This window comes from Haemaphysalis longicornis, unplaced genomic scaffold (assembly GCF_048455015.1).
Source record: "Haemaphysalis longicornis isolate Haplotype H1 unplaced genomic scaffold, Haemaphysalis longicornis Haplotype H1 scaffold_1, whole genome shotgun sequence".
In the NCBI taxonomy this organism is placed as follows: Eukaryota; Metazoa; Arthropoda; class Arachnida; order Ixodida; family Ixodidae; genus Haemaphysalis; species Haemaphysalis longicornis.
Window position 1 is genome coordinate 297,034,422 of NW_027526203.1, and position 26,328 is coordinate 297,060,749.

A 26,328-nucleotide genomic window follows, 5' to 3' on the forward strand; every position below is an offset into this window, starting at 1 on the left:
TAATCATGTTCTTTGCACGAGTGAAGGGAGGCTTGAAGAGCGCGGGAAACGCGCGATGGCATCTAATGTCGGCAGACTTGTGCGATTTGACGTGCTGCGTGACGTCACACGATGTCGAAACCGCCCCGCCGAAGATCGCCAATCAGCATGAAAGTATGGTGGCCTCAAATAAACCGACATTTCTTTTTGGGGGGAGTTTTAACCGCAGTTCTAAAAATGTCTCCGCCCTGCATTTATCGGTCGGTTTCAACAGAAAATGCCCGGCCGCCATGTATACGGCGCCGCCTGCACGTTTGGCGTATGTACCGCGTGGTCAATGCTGTGAAAAGAAAAGACAAACGCTGTAGAAATACACGCCGAACCGGAGGGTAATACATCAGTACCACAAGGTGAAACATTTAACTGCGTCCTTGCTCTATTTTCGCCTTATTTTTCGTCGTCGCACGGCGACGCCATTATGAAGCCCATTCAATGTCCATTACTTATCGCCGCTGGTCGCAATTTTCCAGCTCCCGCGAAACTGGGTGTAAAGTCTCCGGTGCAAGAGACATTTCTCCCTTGTCCCCATCAATTTTCGGCCCCGCGTATATAGGCCGACGAATCACGGCTGACGAAGGCGGTTTCAACGCTCACGCGAAGACAGTATCCATCGATTCGGCGATCGCCTTCAATTAACACGCGATGCGGGCAAAGCAAGAGAGCTGTGACCTCTCGCTCTCTTCCTCGGCCACGCTCTCAGCCCTTGCCCATCAGAGAACGCGTCCGGGCAGATATCGCGTCCGCCCGGAGCGCCAAATTGGAGGGAGCCAAGAATTTCTACAATGAGCGCGCAGTCGTCTCGGACAGCCCAAATGAATCTTTCCCCCGGTTGGGCCACCAGAAACGCAGCGAGAGGCAATTTTAAACCGGGATCGCGTCAGCAAGGCGTTCGAGAGAAATCGCTTGCCGCCGAATGAGCCGCGCTTTGGCTCGGGCTATTGGATCCGGGCCCGCGTCCACAATTGCCAGAGGGGCGCGCCTGATGCTCTCCCTACAAGCAGCGCCTAAGGCTGAAAGCCTACAAGCCCGCGTGGTTTTTCTTTCCTTTTCTTTTTTTTTTTTTTGCTCGCGAATTTTCCTATAACCCATTGATCGCACCAGATGTATCCGTGGCAGAGACCTCATTGTCTGCTCCAAGTTTATGGCCGAATTTCGAGCAGTTTTGAGCGGGGCTCCCAACATGCACCAGGGCTTTCCCTGCTGCTGCGTCCGCTTCTTATTGCCAGGTTCATGCCATTCCTCGCCATACGTAATTAGCGATCGCAGTTTTAAAACGAGGGCGTCACTGTTGCGCGCACGCGTACAGGCGTTATCGTTTAGACAAATGGCGATAGCCTTGCATTGCAGTACAGTGGAATGCGAGTATATCCAACTCGAAGGCGATAGAAAATTAGCTCAACGTGATCAATAATTCTATGTACGAAATGCTCAGCAAGCACAAAACTTTTCAGGGTAATTAATGTCCAGACTGTTGGATATAAGCAGTAATTCGAAACATACGATGTGGTTTCTATTACTGTGCGCGCATCGGAAAACATTATACCATCCTTATCCGCCGTTTCCGTAACCGTGACGAGCTGCACTTTTTTTTAAGAATAACCCATAGTGGAATGAAACGTTTGAGATTTTTGATGTTTGGTTCTTTCAAATATATGGGCCGCTACAACAGGATCCCGAATGCCGTCTTTGGCGTACCATTACACATACCTTAAAACAAGCCGTACCACTTTTAGCCGCTGAAGCGACTACGTAATCGCGCTGAACTTCAGCTTATTCACTACTACAACTTTATTTATTCATACTACCAGCATACAGTCAAGACAAGAGTTTACATTGTGAATATAAGCAAGGCTGACATCAAGCAATCAAATGTACAGACAACAGGCAAAGAAAAACAGTATTTATTTCTTCATACAGGATAGTTAATTCGGAATGGAAGTTTTAATACAAATTATATGGCGCCGCCGCTGCAGCTGCGCCATGCGAAGCAAACGGCAGTGAAATTACTTGGATAGCACATTTCTAGCACTAATTGTGGCGTGCTTGTCCGTTGGGGTAAATATGTAACTCTAATATCGAAGCCTCAATGCGCTAACTCGAAAATGTGCTTTATGGCTAGAAGACGATAGCTATTTAGCATCGCGCACTCGTTTGATGGCGACCATCGGCGCCCGTGTAGCCTCGGCGGAAGTCCATGATGGGTTCATAGCGGTCGACGACCGCATGTATGCCACTTTATTTCATCTTGTGTCTTCACCACAGTCATCGCGGTACTCGTTGCTACCCGTTCCTCATTTTTCTAGCCATCATGCTATCTCATCAAGCTTCGGCATACGCGTAATTCGTCTTCTTTTCGCACATCTTCTGATGTTTCTGCCGTCGTGCGTCTCAGTATTAACAGTGCAGCTTTCCGGCACACGCCCACTGTGCCGTCGGCCACGGGGGGCCCAGACGTGAGCGTAACTTTATGGCCGGCTCCCTTCTGAATAATTACAGACCAGAGTGTTGTGCGACGTATTGCGTACCACGTTATTGTAGCGGTAAAAACTAGCCGCATGCTAGATATTTTAAGTATTCATTGGTTTTAGGCTGAAGAAGTAATATTGGCTAACTCAACGAGCTGGGAGATGACGCGGCAATGGCGGCGACAGCGGCTTGCCATCGTTATCTCGCCCATTCGCGCTTCTGTTCAATTCCCGACGCTTCAATTCCCGCTTTTCTTCTTCTAGGCGAACGACATGCGTCCGTGCCAGGAAGGCCTCAAGCTTTTTTTCTAGTCTACAAACTTGTGGCTGTCCGTTTTTCCTCACCCACACCGTGGGCGTCTTACTGTCGGTGCAGCACACCAACATAGACCTAAACCGCTCGATTACGGAGGACAGCGATAGGGCGCATTGAGCCATGAGACTCCCACGTTTAAATCTCCCACCACAACAACGGGTATGGCATCGGTAGCGACATTAAGCCCTGCTGTGCATGCCTCCCTCCACCCCCAACCTGTGCACGCATAAACCGGCAACCAGCGATGGGCGCATACTTAGGCGCGAACTACACCGGCGAAAATGTCTCTCGCAAAGCATTGTAAGCTGAAGAAGAATTATGGGCTCACGCCGGCGTTCCAACCAGGCAAGTGTTCTTCAACTGGGAGGAATTCACAGCTATTCGGGGAGGTGGAACTTGAGGCTGCAACTGCGGCGACTGCATGTTCCGCGGCCTCTGCGGCCTCCGTGGCCTTCGGGCGTTTTTACTCCCATTCGCGCTCCTGTTGATACTCCGAAATCGTGTGATAACGGCGCAACCGTTGCTGTCAGCCGATTGTGCAACTTGTCAAAGAAGCGTCGGTGGTGACGAAGGGAATAGCAGTTGGGAAAGAGGGGTCGGTGGTGGCGAGGAGGAGCCCCCGAGCAGCACCGAGTAAATCGGCTTCACTGTAAGGAAAACTGGAGGTATGACGTATACTGTAAAACTAGACGTGTACTGATTCGCAGTAAAAACGCTTCCCGTGGCCGGAATCGAACCTGGGTCCCTCGCTTTATGAGGCCGGCGTCTATCCGATTTCTCCATTTCGACATGGTCGAAGCGAACGCCAAGCAGCAGGCACCGATTCGCGCCGTACACCCCAACCCCAAACGGAGTAAACACCCGAGAGTGGCTGTGGGTATTCTAGAAGAGTGGTGCGTACCTCCAGAGTAGAACACACTCGCAGGGTTGGACTGCCCAATTAAAGAATCAGTCACGAGATAGCTTCGCGTTCAACCAGCGTCGTCGTTAGACGGAGGGGTGCATGACTTTTGGTTGACTTATTGGGAAGTTTCAGTGAGGTTGGGAAACGCTAGCGATATCAACGCTGGCGCCCTTGTTCCCGCACGTTAATTGGTCTGCTGCTTTCGGCTCTCGCCACGAGTTTTACGGCGTTGGCTATTTCGGGGAAGGTGCCGGCTGCCGCCCGTGATGTTCGTGCCACTGTGCCCGTTACGTGATCACAAGGCTTGCCTTTAAAGGGTACTCCACACTGAGCACACACATGCTGCAGGGAAGGTAGCGATACGGAGTTACCAGCGAGGGAACGTTGGCTGTTAACAGTTTACAGCAATTAAAAATATGCCCGTGGACTCCGTACAGATGGTTACCCAGCAAAGCTGAAGCTGTTACGGGCTGCAGCATCGGCACGGTGTAGACGGGCTCGTTTCCGCGCCTGCTTCACGCGAGTATGTCTCGAGTACTGCGAGTACTCGAGACATAAGTATGCGAGTACTCATTCCGAAGTAACGTGCGGCCAGTGTTTGCCATTGCCACGTTGACGCTGCTCCGCCCGCACCGCTGCACACCCTTGTCGCCTGACCTGTGCTTCACGCACTAGCTCCCTGCGCACGCGCGCGCTCTTCGGCGAGAGAGATCCGAGAGAGCCGATCCCTCTCCTCTTCCTTCTAACCCCTCTCCAACCTGCTTTTTTTTTTTTTTTTCGCGCACGCGCATGGAGTTGCGCCGGAAGAGTTTTCTCCGTACACGGGACCACTGGATTTTCTTTCCGCGTAGCCATATAAAGCTTTGCTTTAATAATGATAATTTTTGCTGTGGGGGAGCAGAAGTTGAAAGCAACACCAGCCTTGTATAATAGCATTGCGTTCTTGTAGTCGTCTTCGTCTGAGAATTTTTGAGTCGAACCATAAGCCACCAACACCGCTAAATCGTGGGTGCGGTCGTGAAAGCGACAGGCCTCTGACTCGCGTAGGTCGTGTTCGAAAACATGCCATGCCGCTCAGCTGTCACTCAGACAGCCCACGTTAAATGTTTCAGCCAACGTACATGTAATATATGACATGTATAGCATATTCAGGCCCAGATGTGACTTAGCTGCACTGGCAGGCGTACAGGACGCACAAAGGTCTTTTTTTTTTCTAAAGGTTATACCCGGCGCACACTTTTGAATATAACATTTTTGTTTGAACGTAATTAAGTTGTAGACACGACAATCGTTTGTCAAAATGGTGTTCGGGATGACCTTTCTCCTACAATATTCTGAAAAAAAAAATTTCGGAGCATACAGGCCAATCAAGTTTTTGTTCCAAAGCCAGTCCAGCTCATTTATGCGCGCTTCACCACGGAAAAGACTCATTTTGGCATAATAGGAACTGAAAATTACGTGTAGTCGTAAATGGTGATTACAAGCGCCTTTTAGCCAGAAAATATTCCACGGCGATAACTTCGCCATCGCTTGCACGATGTCGGACCCGGCAGCCCATTATTTCCGGCAGTCGGCAGCACGTTATTCCCCCAAATTTGCGTTTGTTTTTAACGGTAACAGAAAAATCCGCGGAATTCGCCCGATGAAGTCGTTCGGCGACTGCGGAAAGTTCCTCGACGCACCGCACCTTAGTCTCTGCTTGAATATTTTATTAAATCCGATTTCCGTAAAACTTACAACTTAAAACTTAAAACCTTCCGTAAAGTACACTTTTAGTTTATTTAAATCCCCTTTGAAATTGCTGTTTGAAATTTTTGAATATTTGTTATTCCGCCATGGCGGCATTTTTTTACTAAACTGAGGTCGTATGCTATCTTTACGGTTCCTTTAAGCCGACAAAGGGCTGCCCCTGGCTTCACGATTCACAAGGCTGCACGATTCACTTCGACTGCCCCTGCCGAATAGGCAGGGGCAGTCGAAGTGAATTGTGCCTATGCTTGGCCAGTGATGTACAGTGGGAGGTTCGCTACGGTGGTTGTTGCGGTCCCACTTGCCGGCGTGGGCCCACATGTACCAGTTGTGCGTAGCGTTGCAGGAAAACTGCGAGTACGCGTGACCGCCATGCCTGACCGACATTGTCAGGTTCAGTTGATGCAATATGCACAAGTGATTCACGTAAAAAAGAAAACGACAGACCGTTTGGCTGCCCTAACCGCGGAATGTCTTGCGAAAGCAGAATATTGTGCGAAAGCAGCTGCTTATGACGTGTTGACCAATGCCCCACGGCGGGTATGTGTTACTCTGTGGGTATGTGACGCATTAGGAGGCTTCGGAGTTACACACACAGGATTCAGAGCACGGGAACTAACGTTTTGCGGTAGACCCTCCTGGTACTTACTCTGTAAGCACTTCATTGATTTGTTTATTGATGCTGCCCCGGTAGGCAGCGTACCCTACGAGATTACGTAACAGCTCGGTGAATCCATTGTTTCAAGCTTAATATTCCTTTCATGTATCTGCTACATTACCAGCTACATTACGTATCACCAGGTTGTCTCCTAGAAGTGCAGAAGGACAGAAATGACAGCCACCGTAGCGTTTCGCTTGGTGAAATCGCTCTATACGCCTCGAGCTTCACGATCGCTGCGCCGCCTGCCGCCGCTTCTCTGCGGCGTTTACAGGATGACCGCTGCTCAGCTGATTGCGGCTCACGCAGTGTTTTGGTTCTCTTTCCCTTCTGTTTGCCTTTCCGCGCCATAAACAACTTGTTATGGGGATGTCTCTAAGCAAATAGTACGTTTAGGGCACTTCAAAAAACAGTTGCGTTTTGGTAGAGTGCTCTAACGCCAACAAGAGCTATTCGGGGACGCTGTACTGCGCGCTTCTTCGCCGTTCTTACGGGCGTCGGCGATGGCAGCAGCATATCACCACTGGCACCTCCGAATATGTCAGGCGCAAGTGAATTCTATTGTCGTCTCGTTTAGACCTGATACTGGCACAGTGAGAGGTTGGTTTAGTGTTGCAGCGCGGACAACGAATGCGGTTTTGCTTCGAATATATACGTCTTAGAAAAATATGATTCGGGAATGTGATTACTTAATACCTGACAACCACTTGTGCCTTTTGTAGGAATAGAGGCCACGCGAATATATATTCCAAGTCATAGGGTCGTCGAATATGTGCCCACTACCGCCTGATAGCAAGGACCAAGGAGAATTAATGAAACTGCGCAAAAATAAATGGTCTGCAAGTCCATAAGAAACAGAATAGCTCGTATGGGAATGAAAAAACCCAATGCAGCTTCGGAAAGGCTAGAGACGTTCGTCTTTTAAGCAAGGTAGGACTCACTAGACCAACTAGATGCGAAATGCACTGATATTTTCCAAGAAAGGGGTGGGTCGAGGAGGGGAGGGCGCTTAACTATCGCTGTGTGCAAATGCGGAGTGAAATCAAGGGATGACCGTTTTAGTTTTCACACACACGAGCTGCGCGTTCACTTTTATTTTGTTTTTCGACTTTAACGAACAGCTGATCACTCGGCGGACACAATTTTTGAAGTATATACAGTAAGCAAGCTCACAATCGATAAAAGGTGTCATTTGAAGAGGGTGGTATCTGATAAGACCCTCTGATTTCAATTTTTGCTAGATTCTGCAGGCTTCCTGTGTCTTATGGCGATGTTTCGAAGAAGTGTTTTCTCACGGACGGGGATATTAGCGGGGGATATATGTAGCAGATGATGACTGTTTGCGAGGGTTCACCTCGCGACAAGACGACTGAGCTTTGTGCTGACCACGGCGTGTAATTTTTCATTATCCATCGTACTTATTGCGTGGAATGTCCGTCAAATTTATGCCACATTGGCTTGTTTAGGGTAGTGATCAATATCTGAGATACGAAGCGTTACTGGCGTGCTGTCAGGTATGAGTGCTCTGCTATATTATGTAAGCACTCGAAACCGATTTACATCGTAGTATAGTCGCAGTATAGCCCTAGCATGAGCACCGGAACGAACGCTGCTTACGGAGGTACCGTTAGTAAATTTCAGGGCAGTGGAATTACAATCGGCTCCATGCATATGCCGGTTTCGCGACGCCGGCCTGTGACACACACCTGGCGCTTATGCGGACCGAATGTACCACACTAAGATCGCGTCAAAAGCATTTGCACTCTCGTAAATACACCGCATTTGCGAACAGAGGGACTGCTGCACATAAATGTGTATTTTAGCGCGTACAAACGGAAAGTATCAGTCGCGAACGCGCCGCAAAAGCAACGGCGACAGTGGTGAGCGGGCCAAAGACTCCCGCGACTGCTTTCGAAACGGGCCGCTAGGGGGATTTCAGTGTCGCCCCTACAGGCAGCGCTCGAGGCGTTATCATAGAAGCAGTGGCTTTAAAGGATCATAGAACTTTCTTGGCGCAAACACAATAGTACTGCGAGAAAGAAGCATGAGGTTGTGAAGTCCCACCACCCGAAATTCAGCTTCCCTGAACAGCTAAGAGTAAAACGGGGAGCTAAAGAAGTTGGTACACAGTACCAAACCTGCTTTCGCTATTCTCTTCGATGCAGAAAACTTTTAAGCAGAAATTTCAAAGGCGATTTAAATAACCTAAAAGTGTACTCTGATATTTATCATGTGCCTTTGGGGGGAAATTTCAATATGGCGCAATATTTTGTTGGTCTAACTCGGTTCTAGTTCAACGACGTAAGGCCAATTGCAGCAAAGTTTCACCTCGGCCAAATTCATTTCAAACGTACACTAGGCACCACCAAATCAACTGGGACAAGACTTGTACCCGCGTGAAAAGCCTGATTAAGCAGTACAAGTTTAAAATAGTTCCACAGCAGATGACGCTGCAACCCGCCGCGGTGGCTCAGTGGCTAAGGCGTTACGCTGCTGAGCACGAGGTCGCGGGTTCGATTCCCGGCCGCGGCGGCCGCTTTTCTGATGGAGGCGAAAAGCAAAAACGCCCGTGTGTACGAGATTTCGGCGCACGTTAAAGATCCCCAGGTGGTCAAAATTAATCCGGAGCCCTCCACTACGGCGCGCCTCATCGCCTGCGTTGCGTCGGCGCGTCAAACCCCACAATCAATCAGATGACGCTGCAGCTGCAAGTAGATTGCTCAAACAGCCATGAAGCGGAAGAACATTCCCGCCGGCTCGCGGTGCGCCGGCCAGCCATGCGCAGTCGAGCTGCGCGCCGGCGCGCTTCTCCCGACTGTCCCCAAAATGAGAAACCCTGACGCGGAGCAGTGGGAGGCACTACTGGCCATCGGCCTCTACGAAGACCAGATCGGTCTGGTTCAGTGGGCACGCAATGCAACAGAGCCCATTGGAGCCCTGGACCAAAGGTACCAGCCCTGCTGATCGTGCCGGGAGCTAAAGCATCACGGCAAAAGTACCCGGCGAAACACCGCCCAACCCTGCCAAATGGGATGCTAATTAAATGTTTTCCCAGTCCATTCCATCCCCGGGGCTACAGCGCGAGCGAGCGCAGAGGTTGCGCGCTCGCTTTTGCCCGAGCGCTCGCTCGCCTGCTGCAACGTCACTTCCTGGCCGCAATGGCCGTGCTCCTCTCAATTTCCGGTTTCAGAATTGCCGCTTTTTGCTTGTCGCTTGCGGCGTGCATGCGAATATTTGTGCTGTCATATTTGTACCTAGCAATATTTTTAGTCAGACTATACTGAAATAGGGCTTTCAAGAGGTAAAAATTTCCGCTTCAGTTAGCCTTTAAAGAGAACATGAATAAAACATGAGTAAACGTACAAGCTAGTTTTATTTGAAACAACTGGCCTTTGATAACCGACTCAACTCAATTATGACGTCTAAAGGCATCGTTTTAAATCTGATGCCGAGGTTGACGCTTCAGAGTTCATCGCAGTAGGGGTAGCACCAACGGCAAAAGCACGGCCAGTCCCCTCATTGTCATCCTGATAATCCTGTTCCCGTAGTGTCGTTTTCTTCTCTCTGTTACCATGACTGAGAGGCTTGGTTGAGAGGCTGAACCGCACTAATGGCGTGGACGTGAAGTCGACGCAGGAATTTAGGCGGCCCCACTTCGTTCGGGTTAGTGAGGGACTGTGGGAGATCTACGGACCGGCCGTCTCCTAATGAAGACTGTGGCACGACGGCCAGAAGGTATGTCTGAATAATAACGTTTCTCTCTCGCCCTCCCCAGCGATGCGCATTCACCAGCACAAGACGGATCGACGCACCCGTCTAAAAGCCCCAACTCCAGCTGGCTACCTCAGCCGCCTACCTCCTATTCCCCGCTCAGGCGAAATTTTTATTAACAAATATATTGCATATTCAGCGTACACACCCGAAACACTTCGCAAGTGGTTTACCCCTCACCTGCCCCCTCGATGCCCTTACTGCTGTACCACCACTCCATCAGACCTCACACACCTAGTTTGGTGGTGCCCAGCTTTCGCCAGGCACCGTACATTGAACTCGCCCCAACCCCATCCCGATCCCCAACAAACTGATGCACAACTATTATATGAAATAGCAGTTTATTTAATTAAAAGCGGTCTAGCACGGGTTGTTTGAGCTGGTCCTCCCCCGAACGAACTGGCGAACGTGCACAATCCCTATTGCAATCACCACGAACTGGCCCATGAATTGCAGGTTCCAAGAACTGGCCCAGTTATTCAGTTACTGAGAACGACCAGCATTTGTTTATTTTCTCTTATTACCGCCTCCTCATTCCTTTCGCCCATCGTGAGCAGTGGTCATCCTTTTCTATGAAAGATCGTCTCTCTCTCTCTCTCTCTCTCGCCATGGACTATCCCCGCGATTCTCGCCCTGTTCGACGTCGTTCCCCTTCACCATTCCGTCGGGCCTTGTCACCACTTCGACCTGTTACCAATACCCCGCACCTCTACCACTTGAGAGAGTGAGGGACGAGGTCTCGGAGACGACGTTTATTGTCCTCCTCGGAGCGAACGTACCGGGAAGCGCGATACCGACGATGATGCTGATGATTATTTACAGATGGTAATGGCGATGGGGCGTCAGTTCAAGAGATTGGGAAGCGTATCCCTCAGTGCTCACACTGGCCATGATAGTGGCGGTATCGCTTGCACTGCGTATCCCATTAATGTAACGCCGCGAATGCTCACAATATATATATATATATATATATATATATATATATATATATATATATATATATATATATATATATATATATATATATATATATATATATATATATATATATATATGTGTGTGTGTGTGTGTGTGTGTAATTGGCATTCTCAGATTACTCCTGTAGGCCTCAGTACATGTTTCCGACATGTGGTGGTGGTGGTGGCCATCTGGCTGTGGTACATACACCATAAAATCTGTCGGTCTCCCACCAACCAAGATCTGTCGATCAAAAACACGCGTAACTGGACCGGTTTTATTTTCGCGAAAGGTGCGGTTTTTTCCAGAGTAACTCGCCGCAACAGCCGTCACAACTTAGGTAGTCAAGAATGTCCGATTAGGCGCATGGTGTTCGATATTCCTGTCCCCTTTACACTGTAAGAATACATCGTTGCGAGACGGCTGTTTAGTCCATCCAGGAAGTCGATTGCTTGGCGTCTCTGCGAACGCCGATTACTCCATCGATGAGCATACATTAAATCCTCAGTAGTCGTTTCCGCACACTTTTCCTGCTCATGTTTGCCTTGTGGAATAACAAATCATTACTTGACAAAGTACGCGTTATCCTCATCGCAAGCACTACGGAGGTTGTTGTTTCGATATTAATACCTAGGGCGGCTGTATCGCGCAACGTCCATGTTCGCCTCGACTCTCAAATGCGACTGCTGGGTAGCGTGTATCGGTGACCGCCAGAGATATAACACCAGCAACGCATGGCTAAAGCCGCGAGGCGTGGATAACCCCTCAGTATTTAATGTTTGATTCGTCCAACTCGAGCATGCCAGCAATTATTCTATTTGTCTTATCACAGAAAATCATGCACCCCTCCGTCTAACCACGACGATGGTTGAAACTGAAGCTTTCTCGTGACGGATTCTTTGGCACATAAATTGCGGCTTTGCCTGGTGGAGACGTGGTGGAGCCACAATAAAATATTCTGTGCTATATACAACCGGCTATTGTGCGTATGTATACAACAGAAGCAGCGACACTAGGTTCCTTTCCCTCTCATTTTTTTTCCTTCTTGCTTGCTGCCATGTTTCATCTGCTCGACCCAGATCAGAGCAAAACCGACCAAAGACACAGACTGACTAAAATAATCCAAGCTTTCCCAGGCATTGACGGAGACTTGATAGAACAAGTCAGAAAAACCTACCTCTCCTTTGGAACTCCAAAATCCCTCCCCGAGTATGGCGGGCAACCAAATCCGGTGATGGACAGGGAAATAACGGAGGTAGAGGTGCGGGCGGCAGTACTTAAACTTCGCTCAGGGTCGGCCCCTGGCCCAGACCAAATAACCAACAAGATGTTGAAGAATCTAGATGACGAGTCTATTACTAACATCACGAAGTTTTTCAATCAGTGTTGGAAAGAAGGCGTCATCCCTCAGGCATGGAAACACGCAAAAGTTGTATTTATTCCGAAACCGGGCAAACAGTTACCTCTCGAACACCTAAGACCAATCTCTTTAACCTCACGCTTGGGAACGCTAATGGAACATATCATCCTATAGCAAAACTGACACAGCACATACAGGATACACAGCAGCTCCCACACACAATGATAGGCTTCAGGGCCGGACTGTCTACGCAAGATATTCTGCTCCAGCTTTCTCATGACATTATAACTCCTTCAAATAGCCTAGACACGGCGGCAATCCTGGCACTAGATCTTGCCAAGGCTTTTGACAATGCCACCCACGCTGCCATCATGGAAGGGCTAGAATCAACTAACCCAGGAAGCTGCTCCTACAACTACATCAGGAACTTCCTTACAAACAGAACTGCAGTACTTAACATAGGAAGCGTCACCTTTAACACTATTTTACTTTCAGGCAAGGGCAAGGGGCAGTGCTCTCCCCGCTCCTATTTAACCTGGCAATATTGAACATTCCCAAAAAGCTAAGCCTGATCCCTGACCTAAAATTTAGTCTCTATGCAAATGATATTACTCTGTGGATGAGAGGCGGTAGCGACGCATACATAGAGGAGACTCTGCAGAAGGCCTCACAGGTTGTAGTAGAAGAAGCAAAGAAGGCAGGATTATCGTGTTCACCAAAAAAATCTGAACTCCTTCTAATCCCCCCTAAACGAAGTAAACAGCAACTCCCCGACATTAAAATACACATTAACAACAATCGGATTCCAGAGGTCTCATCACTAAAAATCCTAGGCCTCCAAATCCAGAACAACAGGGTAAACACTCAATTCTTTCAGACAATCGAGAGACATATCAACCAAACAATCGATCTGATTCGCCGAATTTCAAGCGGACGCATGGTTTGAAAGAAGATGAGAGGAATAGACTGGTACAAGCGTTTATCATCAGCAGAATAAATTATTCTTTACCATATCTAAACCCAAGCACTGCAGAACTGAAGAAAGTGAATCAATAAGAAAAATATATAAATCCGCACTTCACTTGCCCTTGTGTACGTCCACAGCCAGACTCGAGGGACTAGCAGTGTACAATAAAGCCGAAGAACTTATTGAAGCCCACTTGTTAAATCAATACGGCCGATTATACAAAACGCCTACAGGAGAACACATCCTGCATAACTTAGGTATCAAACATCCTGTTAAACAAACTGGCGCACTCCCGATACCGCATGACGCGCACGAAAACCTGATCATTAGGCCAATCCCAAGAAACATGCATCCCGTACACCACGTAGAGCGAAGGGAAAAAAGAGCTCGAGCTCTTCAGACAAAATTTGAAAGCAAGCCCAACGTCGCGTATGTTGATGCAGCTGAGTATAGACACCACGAGGCACGCGATCGCCGCAGTAAACGCCGGAGGGTCCCCTTTAGAAACCGCAGCTGTCAAGACCCTCAGTCCTGAGACAGCGGGAGAGGCGGAAATAGCCATAGCGCTTTCACTGCAACCCACCCCAACCACAGTAATCTGAGATTCTAAAACCGCAATTCAAAATTTTGCTGCCGGCTTAATCTCCAAAGCAGCACTCAAAATGTTGAACCAAAATCCCCCCTTGTCCCCCGTAGAACTTGTCTGGACACCGGCGCACTCTGGCTTCGACGGAAACGAGGCAGCTCACGAAATGGCCCGAGGCCTCACCATCCGGGCTGGAGCTAGCCTGTATCCAAACCACGGAGCCAGATCTGCAAGGGACAGGCTAGTGTCTTACAATGACATCACGCAACATTACCGCCTCTGCCGCCGGGTCTACCCTCCGGCGGAAAAAAACCGAACTAACGAGCAAGCCCACGTCTTGCGCCTCCTACAGACAAACACGTTCCCAAACCCCGCAAGGCTAACACACATCCACCCGTCAATATACCCCACACCTGACTGCCCCCTATGCGGCGCCCCAGCCAATCTACCTCACGTAATGTGGGCCTGCCCTCAAAGTAGCTTTCCCTTCATCACATCCGAGGAGCAGTGGGAGGAGGCACTGCGTAGCCCGGACCCAGGCGTGCAAAGCACCCTGCTCACCCGAGCTACCGAAGTCGCCGCTCGGCTCATGCCTGTACCCGCCGCGGTGGCTCAGTGGCTAAGGCGTTGCGCTGCTGAGCACGAAGACGCGGGTTCGATTCCCGGCCGCGGCGGCCGCTTTTCTGATGGAGGCGAAAAGCAAAAACGCCCGTGTGTACGAGATTACGGCGCACGTTAAAGATCCCCAGGTGGTCAAAATTAATCCGGAGCCCTCCACTACGGCGCGCCTCATCGCCTGCGTTGCGTCGGCGCGTTAAACCCGACAATCAATCAATCAATCATGCCTGTGGCCACGAGTATCCTCTGATCTAAGGAGATGCTCAATAAAATGTTTTCTCTCTCTCTCTCTCTCCTTCTTGCTTGACTTTCAACTGCCGCGCCGTCGAAACGCGCCCATAGGTGCGCCCAGTACTTAATGAGTTCGATGTGTCACTCTGAATGACATTTCCACGTATACGATAGCTTCCTGTGTCAGCATACGGGCGTTGTAGGCTCGCTCGCTCGCTCGCCTCTTTCAGCTCCCGACGCTTCAGTTGCGTCGCAGCGCGATGTAGAATCTGCGCACGCCACTCACGCATGTGCGCATGCAAAGTGGGTAGACGGCCTCCAGCGCCCTTGGGTTCAGGTGCGAGGCCCACAGTCGGCGCAGCGCGTTCTTTGCGAGTGGCGTCAACCCGCCTGTACGGCAGCTGCTGCGTGCGGCGGACGCGCAGCGCTCACTTTCGCCCCGTTCAACGCACCTGCTGACGGAGAAGCTGACGCCGCGTGAGTTCCGTGTTTACCGCGAAGGGGGCGCCTTCACAACGCTGCCAGCGCGCTTTGGCAGTGGGCGTTGTGGGCCTCGCGCGCGATTTTACTTTGAAGTGTGACATATGTGGGTCGGCCACACCGGCTCTGTTTTTGTGCGGAAACGTTAGAGACGAGGTCCGATACATACAACTTGGGCATGAAGGATCTTGCCGTTTATCTTAACGCATTATCCGCGTATTTGTGTGTGCGTGCAAAAGACTGATATTGCCCAGTGTTCATTGGTTCTTACTGTGTCGTTCGGTCGCCTTAGTTAAGACCGCTACTGTGCACACCGAACGGGGCAGAAACCCAGTCCCACTACTTCGGCCTTTCTTTCATTTCGGTCTTCACAAAATCGCCCTACAAATAAACTTAGTTGCGGTGAAATAAATGCAACGCGTATTTATTTTAGAACACGAATTCACGAGAAAGAAAAGAACGCGGAAGAATTTAAGACCCGTCACCCGCATCCGCTACTGTCTAAAAACTTTCTTAATGCTGTAAAATTACAGCATGAAAGCATGGAAGAAACGTCCTGTTTGTATTTTTCTTTAATTTACCACCCCTTCCTAAAGAAAGTTGAGAGAAGAGCGAAAGATTTCTAACATCAAAACTGCTTCAAAAGTGCTCCCAACTTTCGCTGGCAGTGCGTCCAATCGATCTTTAAACTTTCAGAGATCGAAATCGCAAACGAAGAACGAACCCATGCGACGATTTTTCGCGCACTAAGTAAACACATCTGCGAGCGAACTAAACTTATGCCGATACCTTGCTTATGCGATAAAGGTATACTATTGTAGTTCTTCTTCATGACTGATAAATTTCGGCGCACTTAAAGATCCCCAGGTGGTCAAAATTAATCCGGAGCCCTCCACTACGGCGCGCCCCATCGCCTGTACGTGTAGCGTCGGCGCGTTAAACCTCGTAATCATCATTATGATCGATGCGTGCATTGTCTTATCTAGAACCGTTCCTTTCTCGCGATTTTCAAATAACCGTTTTGACACAATGGAAGCCCGCTTTCACGCACGCGTCGTGTGTCCGGAGATCTTACCAGAGCTTTTCGGTCGACCAACTGGTCTGTGGGGGAATGCATTAGCTTTTTGACAGGACGCCGTCGGTATCACTAAGAAAGCTTTCACTTTAAAATTGTCTGACGTTCGTAGTATATGGAACCTTTCCTACCGCTTAATTCTGATCGGGAAGCTGGCTCTACCGTGCACACGGGCTCCAACGGCGCGTTTTCGCTTACCCCGCAGGTTGCTATACTGGGTTAGCGCGTTTGTAGAGACATTAACATCTGTTCGGAGCCGACCAGATGCCCGCCTCCACCCCCACCCCTTTCCCCCCATGCACACACACACACACACACGGAAATTACGGCGAAAGCAATGAGTGCCCATTGTACGAACAACCATCCTTGTCAGGTAAAGAAAATGGCCGCCGCTGTAAAGAGCAAATATAAAGCACATTTGAGTTCGCATGGCATTTGAACCCAGGTCTTCAGAATACGGGCCCGGTGCTACTGCTCTATTTCCGCACGCTGCCAGCGGTGGAACAAAAGTTATTGCAGTTGCAGTTCCTTTCTTCAGGGCACATACCACATGGCAGATTGGCCAGGAATGGGTAGCTTTGATGGGCTAATCTGCCCGCTTCACAAAATTCGCAAAACTGCGAATTTGAAACGTAAAGGTTATAGAATAGTGCGTTCCGCGCGACACCTCAAGGGATGACACGTGAGTGGAATAGGTGCACACCAGCCGCGCAGAACTCTGATTCTACGTGGCCAGTATGCTTTCCGACGTAACTGGCGCCATCAGTCAAACAAACGAAAACGAAGAAAGAGACGCAAACACGGTGTAGCGCTAAAGAATCCTGTCGAAGTAATTCCCGCCAAAAGACAACGAAACGAAAACGAAGAAAGAGACGCCAATAGCATGCACCCGCAAAGAAGTAGCTCATAAGTATCACCAGGCTTTCGCCTTCAAACACGTGAGCAGACTTAAGTGCCCCTTGAAACATTTTGTTGTGCCACTGCTAAATAGTGCAACCGATGAAGCTGCTATCACCAAGGCGTCCGCCTTCCTCAATGTGCTCCCAGCTTCTTAGCTGTTGTAACTTCTGTTGTGCCTGCGCGATGTATGCGCAAACCTCACCGCTTACTCGCTACGTGCAGTTCCTTAGTCTAGTGCACGGCGACTGCACTGAAAGGCTGTCCCGGCTACAGTCGGCCGCCGATAAAGACGCGCGTGATAGCCGTTAAGGTAAAAAAATATCAGTAACCGCTTTTCCAAAGAAACGTTTCCTCTGGTCGTATCTTTTGGTATAGAAATATTTCGAACAAGCTCACGTTCCTGGTACCGTATTTTGGCCTACATCAGAATGGGGTGTTTTTTTTTTACCGCGAAGCTGTATATTACATATAACCGCCACAGTTCTCATTCCGATAAAGCCGTTTTACCCGGCACCGTTTCTCCGCTCCTCCTTGCCACCGCCGACGCCTCTTTCACAGGTTTTATAACCCTCGCCACCACCGATGCCTATTGCAAAAGTTGCGCAGTCTGCTTATAACGGCGCTGGCGCCGTTATCAGCAGTTATGGGACCGATGCGTATCGTTCGCTCGGAGGAAGAGCTGGAAGTAAAGGAGCGTTAGTTTGCATAGAAGCGTGAATGGCCGTGAAAACTAGAGAAAGCCGCTACCAGCACAACGTGCAGCCGCCGCTTTTGCCGCCTCAAGTTCCATTTCGTCGAGTAGCTGCGAACCCCTCCCGGATGAAGAGCAACTCGCCAGCTTCAGTTGCCTGTATACGTGAGCCATTAACGATATTTTGTCCTGTAGCACCGATTCACTATAGCAAAACCCACCCTAGCTTACAGCATCGATGGCTTCCATCATCGCAGAATGGAAGGGCTTTGAGTTTTTTTATTCCGACCCTCGGTAAAACGAAGTTCAACTTAGCCAGTAGAAGGATGTGGTAGTCTTTTGTTTTGTTTTGTTTATCCTGCCCAAAAATATTCCGTTGGCGTAGAAGAATACAACCGTATGCGGGATTTAACCATGTGTCCTTATCGCTGAAATTTCATGCAGATGCGGGAGTGCTGACGCGCATATCAGGCCACGTCTTTTATTGACTCCGCTGTATTTTTTTTTTACTTTTTACCATGCATTCCTCATTCAAGTCGTCAGCTTCAGCTGCTTTCTACTGTTTATTCAATTAATGCTCCTGAGAAACTGTATACAGCATTTTCATTATCGTATCAATGATCGCTGACGCCAGCACTTTCTTGGCGTTGCTGGCACTTCAACTGTCTTTATATGCAACCCTCCCACGCCCAATGGTGTTCTACAAGGAAATTTGTAGACTGTTTTTACGTCGTGTAGGACTTGTGGCTCCAAAACTGCTGTATTTGCATTACCAGCAGCTCATCAGCTTTCCTATGTGTTAACGCTATGCGCTATGCATGAAACAGCATACCGGCGTTGTAGCTAGAAAGAACGGTTCGTGTATACAGTGGGAGTTGCGAAAGGACGTGAAAGCAACGTGGAAATGTCGGGCACGATCAAGTGTCAGGGTGTCAGACGGAGGTCCTGCGAAAGAAAAAAAATGGCCGCAATCCACGGTAAGAACGTGGTCGGACAGCGAAGACAAACGGGTGCACGACGGAAAACACGATTGACCGGCAAGCATCCCAACGAGACGAAAAAAAAACACGATTGTAGGTAATTTGCAATATAGCATACTTCTCAATTATCCTGATGAAATTTGGAGGGTCTAAAGATTTATTCTAGCAGGAAAGCACGGAGCTGTTCGTCCTACAGTGGGTTTGTGATGCCTCTGGAATGGCTCATAGGAGCGGCAGCTTCATGTTATTTGTGTTAAACATGCGACTGATAGCTATTCATGATGCGTCTTGAAGTAAAACGTCCCACGGTTATGTAGCGATTTGAGCAGTCCAACGTTGTATAATTTGTTTTACTATAGTTCCGACAAAACACGCATTACAGCCGTTTTCTGTAACCAAACTCCTCCAATAGAAGCTCACGTATTGGTAAGTTAATTCCGCGGTTAACTTACTAATGATGGCAAGCAAATTAAACTCGACGTAATGTCAGAGTTGTGTTAGCCGCCAATTGCAGTATGATTTCTTCCAGGATACCTACATTAGATTGAGAGCTACAGAGCATTCGCAAGAAAGTTGGTTTTGCCGCTGATCACCTGCCTACTGTGGCCTGGAGCGAACCGTTGGTGGCTAGCGGTATGCAGCTTCTCTGTAAGATAGACGGGCCAATTTCGAAATGGACCTGCCTTTTTCGAGATCTCTCCGGTGAGACTGTGTACTTGGAGCAGGGTAACGAGCGCTATTCGTCAATACCGGTGTCGGGGCCTTGTTTTCTGCTTTCGGCGCTTGGCTGGTACAGGGCGAGAATAGCGTCTCGGTGCAGGCGTATTTACTTTCTCTCACGGGCGCGGATATGGCTGCATGCTTGTTCAATACACTCCTGGCAAATCGGACCTGAGAAGTGACCGCCAAGTCCCTGTTCCCCACCGTGGCAGGCGCTCCGCTTGCGGCGGCAACCGCGCGCCAAGCGAACAGGCGACTTAGCCAAAGCTGCCAAACGTACGTTATTCGGGCGCCACCGCCCCCCCCCCCTTCCATGGTATCTCAGCTGTACTATGCTGCATATCTGAGATACTGTGATTTAGGCCTAATTCTTTTCACTCGTGACTAAACATGCTATTAGGTTGCCGCTACAGGGGAGTCTGGGCACGGCTTTTTATTTTGCATTACGCAGCAACGAGTTGTGTGACAAAGCGTGGTGTTGATTCCCGTGCGGAAACTGAGACCGCACTTTTTTGCTATTTTTGTTGCCTTCGTGTGGTGCGCCTGGGAGCTGATTTTAAGGCTAGAAATGTCGAGCGCTGCATCAGCAAGCGTGTTATTAATGCTTTTCTAGACTTTGCGGAGTCATTACAGACGCTCACTAAGCCGTCTAGGTCTTATGGCAAAGCCTTTGCGAAAAAGTTGGAGGGCAGTGAAAAAAAGGGTGGGGGAAAGGGGGATTGGAGTGGGCAGGTGCGCGAGCAGCAATGCACAAGAATTTTTAATTGTTTCCAATCGCGTTAATTTGGACACTGTGGTGGACTAGCCCACTTCCAACTAGTGCTAGCTGCATATAAAAATAACTAATTTTCAGGAAAATTTCCTTAGAGCATACCGAATTCGCGAAAAATAAAAACCAGAGACGCCAAACCGTAACCTAAACGCACCACGCCTTCTCTTTCTGCGAACCCCGAACAAGTACTCGCTATCCTCACCGCACTCGATTTTCAATAAAGTCAAACTGCAAAATTACGCAACGTCCGTTTCGTACAGTTTTTTCTACGTTTCAGTCGTGGAGCGGACGGCTGCGAAACTGCAGCGCTGCAAGTCCTTCAAGATGGCCCGTTCTCTTGGCTGTTTGTCGCTGGGAGGGATTCTTTTTTGACGTGTCTTGCAAAACCAGCCACCTCCGAGCTCACAGTTGGCACATACATCCTGTGCAGACGACATCCTTCTCATAGTTGTAAAGTAGGCTGTTGCGGTTGTTTGACACTTCGCAAAACAAAGTCGGCAGTGCCTTACCACTGCAGAGTTTGCCATCACGACAGCGAATTCGCCTCCCAAGATGCGTTATGCATGCGAAGAAGTTCTGCGCGTTTCCTCCTCACGACAGCGCGCCGCGGGTCATGAGAGGGGTGCGAAATTGGCTCTCCGCAGGGGGAACAAGACAGTGGCTCGTGTGGGGCAGGAAACCTGATTTTATGGCCTGCCACGACAGCCTCAGCATGGGATTTTGACTAACCGGTGGATTGCATGGAAAAAGAAATTAGCAAAACAAGGTATAAAAACCGTTGGCGGGGAAAAAGAATCGCGAAGCTAGCTGGTGGATTCAGGAAATTAAACTATTTATGAGGACGTCAATAGGCGTCTAGAGCACTCATAGAAGCTTGAAAATTGGGATGCTGCAGTTGAAGCGAACTGGGTACCGATAAAAAAATTGGAAGTGCAAAAACTAGTACGAGGGAAATTTAAAATGAGGTAACGATGTAGCGAAAAAATACGGATTCATGTAAAGGCATGGGGAACGACTCAAGAAGTGCGAAATCGGTTACAGGATGATAACGGTAACATATTCCTGCGGGACAGCTTGCACTTCAGAGTACTATGAGTTATCACTAGTGTACGCTCGGCGAAACGGTTAAGGCCTTTCCAGCTCATGCAGAGTTAGCAGGGGATAGTACCATAGATAAAACCTTTAGTATAGAAACTTTGAATTGAAAACGGGCAGATAAAATTCACCTAAAAACAAGGCAACAGGACCGGACGGAATCGGAATAGCGCGTATAGAACAGTTGGGTCCAACGTACGAGCTGCACTTGATTAGTGCTGTAAGGCTATAAAATCCAAACAAAAAAATTCCGCCGCAGTGGTGCGAAAGCAGGATAAATCTAATGATTTAAAGCAATAGAGGTGAGTTTGGGTGAGTTCATACCCGCCGCTTACATGACGTCAGGGCTATATAGGCTTGCTATGCAAGTTCAAAGCGGGGGTGTTGAAGTGAATGAATTGGGAAAACTATAAAACAGATTTCCGCCAGGCAGGCGCTTAGAAGACAATATTTTCTTTGCGTTGAGTCAGTGCGTAGAGATTTCGGCAGCCCAGGGGGGACCATATGACTTATGATTCTAGATATACAGGCAGTTTATGACACTATTGAGAAAGATTTCCTGCGGCATATTCTGAGGCAATGTGATATTGATGTAGACTTTGTGTGGCTGCTCAAGGTAATATATGTAGATAATAAGGTTCAAATTTGCATGAGAAGGACGCAGAGGCGCAGAGCCTGCGCACATTCATGGAGGGTTGAAACAGATATCTCATCACCATTGTTCACTTTTTCCGTTAGGCGAATGGAAAGACGATTGGAAAGAGCAAAATTGGCTTTGACTTGTATCTTATCGAAGCAGTGGACAGATGGTTGACCAGCGAATTCCAGAACAGATGTACGCAGTCGTCATGGCCGGTATTGCTATCGGATAATGCGGAAGGTTCACAGACACTTGCATAAGCAACATATCTGGGCCTAAATTTTAGCACACAGGAATCGGAGTTTATGCTGTATAACGGTGAAGCCAATTCTGCGGCAGTATTGATTGATCAAAAAAGCTATACCATTTATGAATCAGTGTATATGGTACTCAAGGGCGTCCGCAGAACTTTTTGCAAGGGGGGGCATCCATTAGCGGGGGGGGGGCAGGGGGTACGGTTGGATAGCACCAAAAAGGCGCTATTTGTGGTTACAAAAAGTACAAACAGCGAATTAGAACCAGACTTGGAGGATATACATTGGATTTTATTACCGAACAAAGAAATAAAGTTAACAAAAAATGCGAAAAGTTACTGTCACTTTGTAAAGAAGAGTGGCCAGTCTCGCTGCGTGAGGGTTCTTGACTCACGCCAACTGATCACCAGTACACAGTACAATACATCCACATACATAGAACTGCACTCCGTCAATCTTCCTTGAATAGCAGCTGCAGACGCCTCGGATTTTTATGGGCAAATTGCGAGATGACATTTATGAAGTCTGTTGAAATGGCTCAAGCAATAAAGATACTACTCGTTGCGCTGCTGAGCACGAGGTCGCGGGTTCGATTCCCGGCCGCGGCGGCGGCGGCTTTTCTGATGGAGGCGAAAAGCAAAAACGCCCGTGTGTACGAGATTTCGGCGCACGCTAAAGATCCCCAGGTGGTCAAAATTAATCCGGAGCCCTCCACTACGGCGCGCCTCCTCGCCTGCGTTGCGTCGGCGCGTTAAACCATACAATCAATCAAATCAAAGATACTACTCGCCTCCCTGGCTTTCAATGCAGTCCAGGCATACAAGCGTTTTGAGGGGCTGATTTATAGGTTTTGTTTCGGGGCTTGGGTGGTGCCGGCATTTCGCAATTTCGAAGGAAAGGGGTGTACAAGGTGATGGGACGGCACGGGAGGATGTTACACTCTCCCTACTAGGTGTAGCGGTGAAGATAGCTGAAAGGTTGTCCGAAAACTGAAGTTCTTGCGGTAAGACTGGATCTAGATCTAGATCTAGATCTAATAAGATTTAGAGTTTAGAAAAAAAAAACAAAAAAAAAAACGTCAAACCTTTCAGAATTGTTCGCTATCTTCAATAGCCAGCACAGACAGTCTGTTTCACTGTGTTCACATGACCGTCGATGTTAGTCGTGTCTAACGGTGCAATGTTGTCCGCAGTCCTGAAGGGCGTTCCATACGGATACGCAAAACCTGAGTGTGCTAATCATTTGAGTTGCGTGGATTGTCGCGCTAGTTGGTTCACTTACACAATTAAAAAAACTGCGCTAAAAGACGGGACAAAGGAGAGAACGTCGGTGTCGTTCTGAGTGTGCTAATCATTTGAGTTGCGTGGATTGTCGCGCTAGTTGGTTCACTTACACAATTTAAAAAACTTTGCGCTAAAAGAAGGGACAAAGGAGAGAACGTCGGTGTCGTTCTCGCCTCTCTTCCGTCCTTCAGAGCAAAGTTATTTATGGGCCAACCAAGCTGTGCAGCTTTTTTGTCGTGCATAAACATATCCGAATTTCCAAGGGGTGGCAGCTGCCCCCCCTTGCCCCCCCCTTCCGGACGCCCATGATGGTACTCATATATATTTAATAGGTATGACTGAACGAAAGAATGTACGCTACCCATATGCCCATGAAGAACGTGTTAAGAAAAAAGGGCTGCAAAACACGGCTGTAATGAAGCACAAAGCATTCACCGGGTAAACAAAAGAAATTCAGGGATACCCTTGAATTCTTACGTTATGGGCGATAGCCTTGACTGGCCAATTTCCTCGAGTGGGTATGTCAGTATAGTGTAGTGGGTTGGTATCTTGACGAGGCAGTCAAAGGGGGGAAGTTGTGAATCGGCCGTGAAGTTCTGACGGCAGCTGTCATTGTCATTGGCCAATCTCCTTTAGTGCATGGGTATACGCGGGGACTATGTGTAGATACGTTTAGGTATGTAAGTCCACGATTCCAGCCGATTTGCTTCTTTTCTGCCACAACGACCTTTACTCAATCATTGGTGCTGTAAGTGTGAGCTTCTCTCTCTCTCTCTCTCTCTCTCTCTCTCTCTCTCTCTCTCTCTCTCTCTCTCTCTCTCTCTCTCTCTCTCTCTCTCTCTCTCTCTCTCTCTCTCTCTCTCTCTCTCTCTCTCTCTCTCTCTTTTAGGGGATAATCATTGGACAACACCTTGGAGGGGCCTACGCCATGACTTGTATTTCTCGTTCCGAGCAAGTGTTGCCACGATTACGGCAAACGCTTGAGTTTTTTTGTCCAATCATGGCTAATCTCTTTAAGGGGGTATGCTTGGCTTGACGAACGCGCGCCGGGGGTGCTGGGTAGTCTCAACGAGGCACGCACACGCGAGCGCTAGGTGTTTTCTTGGTTTTGTTAACTTCCTGGCGGTCAACGTGAGGCCCGCGCTCATGTGCGCGCGCTCGGCAATTTCTTGGTATTTTTAACTGCTGGTACGAAAAATTACGATTTGCTAAACAGCTTCGCTGTTAAAATGAGCGTGAATCTCCTGCTTAGCCACACCAAGGGACACCGAAGACCAATGTTGACTTGCAGGACAAATCGCATGAACGCTGGCTCGAATACGAGCTGCCAAACTTGAGCGAATTCCCGTTCACACAGCCACTTTGTGTAGTATGCCTGTGGGGTTTCGCAACCTATATCATGAAATGAGACATTCGAGCACCAAGCCACAGCATTAACGAAGCCGCCAAGCCACGAGGTTATAGACTTTAGTGTAGCACTTGGTTCTCCCAGATACAGCGTGTGATGTACCCCAACTTGAGACTGGTTTTGTCTCCTATTCACGTTGTGCGGTCCTACGAGTTCCGTGTATGAGTTTCTGTTCTCCGTGCTCACTGCTATTTTTAAACACAAGCGCACACAAGGAACACGGGCTGAACACTACCACAGTCCGTGCTTCACACAACGTTGTTTCATATATATAGGGCAAGAAAATGGGAAAAAAAAGAGTTAACACAAAGAAAAAGTTCGACATCTCACAGCACACACAGCACAGCAATGGACGCTTCGCCCGGGTTAATACTAGTGTTTTACAGAAGGGCGTTCCAAGGAACGGTGTTCCTGGAACTAGTTCCTTTTTGAAGGAACGGAGGAACGCCACCGTTCCATTAAGGGTGGGTGAAACTGTAACGGTAACTCGTTAGGTTTATGGAGGAACGGCAGGAACGGTGTTCCTTCTGCAGACGTTACATTGCTAGGATTCGGCTGTTTTGATGCCAAGGCTCGAGTACAAAAATCCACAAGTCGCTACTGTGTTTCTCTTCCTACAAGCTGGCGAGTTTGCCCGCTCCCTTCAGCGGAACGTGCTTTCTCGAACGTCAAAGGCAGAAGAATAACCGAGCAGCGGGCCGCAGCTTGTGCTTGCTTTCATGGTTGCTGAGCTTACGCGGCGTTCAACGGGTGAATAGCGCAGCCGCGAGAATGCTTTTCACCTTCCATCGTTTCTCTGGAAAGGCCAGGATGCGCGTCTGGCCGACAGAATTGTTCCCTGCCGGGGAAAGGTTGTCTAAGTCCGAGCGGCGCTGCAGGTTCCTTGTGAAACCACCGTATCCGTATATTGTCAGGGGTAATTACCACATTAGTGCGCGTCAGGTGCGGGTGCGTTGCTATGCTATGCTATGCTATGAGGTTTTGAGGGGAGGGAGGTAGGTGGGTGAAAAGGGCCCGAAACTGTCTGGCGTGGGGTGCCGACGGGGGAGTTGCGCTCGCTGTGAGGTCATTCGAAGTCTCACCGGCTATGAATAGGGCTGGGCGCGCCGCCTTGTCTCGGAATGCTGTACTGCTCAAAGTTACAAAGTACGCATGCATTTCATCACGGCGTGGTCTGTGGGTCGACGGGAATGGTCAACGGGAGTTGCAGGACCTTTTGTATTGCACGCGCCGTGTTGACAAAGGACAGGAATTTCGTCATTGTTGGGCATAATTTCGTCGCGTGCCGTATGGACAATACCTGAGACAGGCTGCCGGAACGTGGACGGCCAGCGTTCAGAGTTACTTTAGTTGATTGGTTTCAACCTGTGCTTTGATTTTTATAGTGTAAATGTTTTTTTACGCGCGTG

General features: G+C 48.9%; 1 protein-coding gene across 20 annotated transcripts in view; it reads left to right on the forward strand.

Moving 5' to 3' along the window:
- LOC144148562 (E3 ubiquitin-protein ligase MARCHF8-like) overlaps positions 1-26,328 on the forward strand; it is a 190,236-nt gene that overhangs the window by 142,710 nt on the left and 21,198 nt on the right. The window contains exon 1 of one of the 20 annotated variants that reach the window (XM_077680124.1): positions 14,806-15,098. The exons of 17 other annotated variants lie outside the window; for them this stretch is intronic. The gene's annotated coding sequence lies outside the window, so the exon portion shown is untranslated. Of the gene's footprint in view, positions 1-14,805; positions 15,099-17,913; positions 17,933-26,328 lie in introns of those variants that run through there. 2 more of the 20 variants (XM_077680150.1, XM_077680183.1) reach the window with 2 other exon arrangements.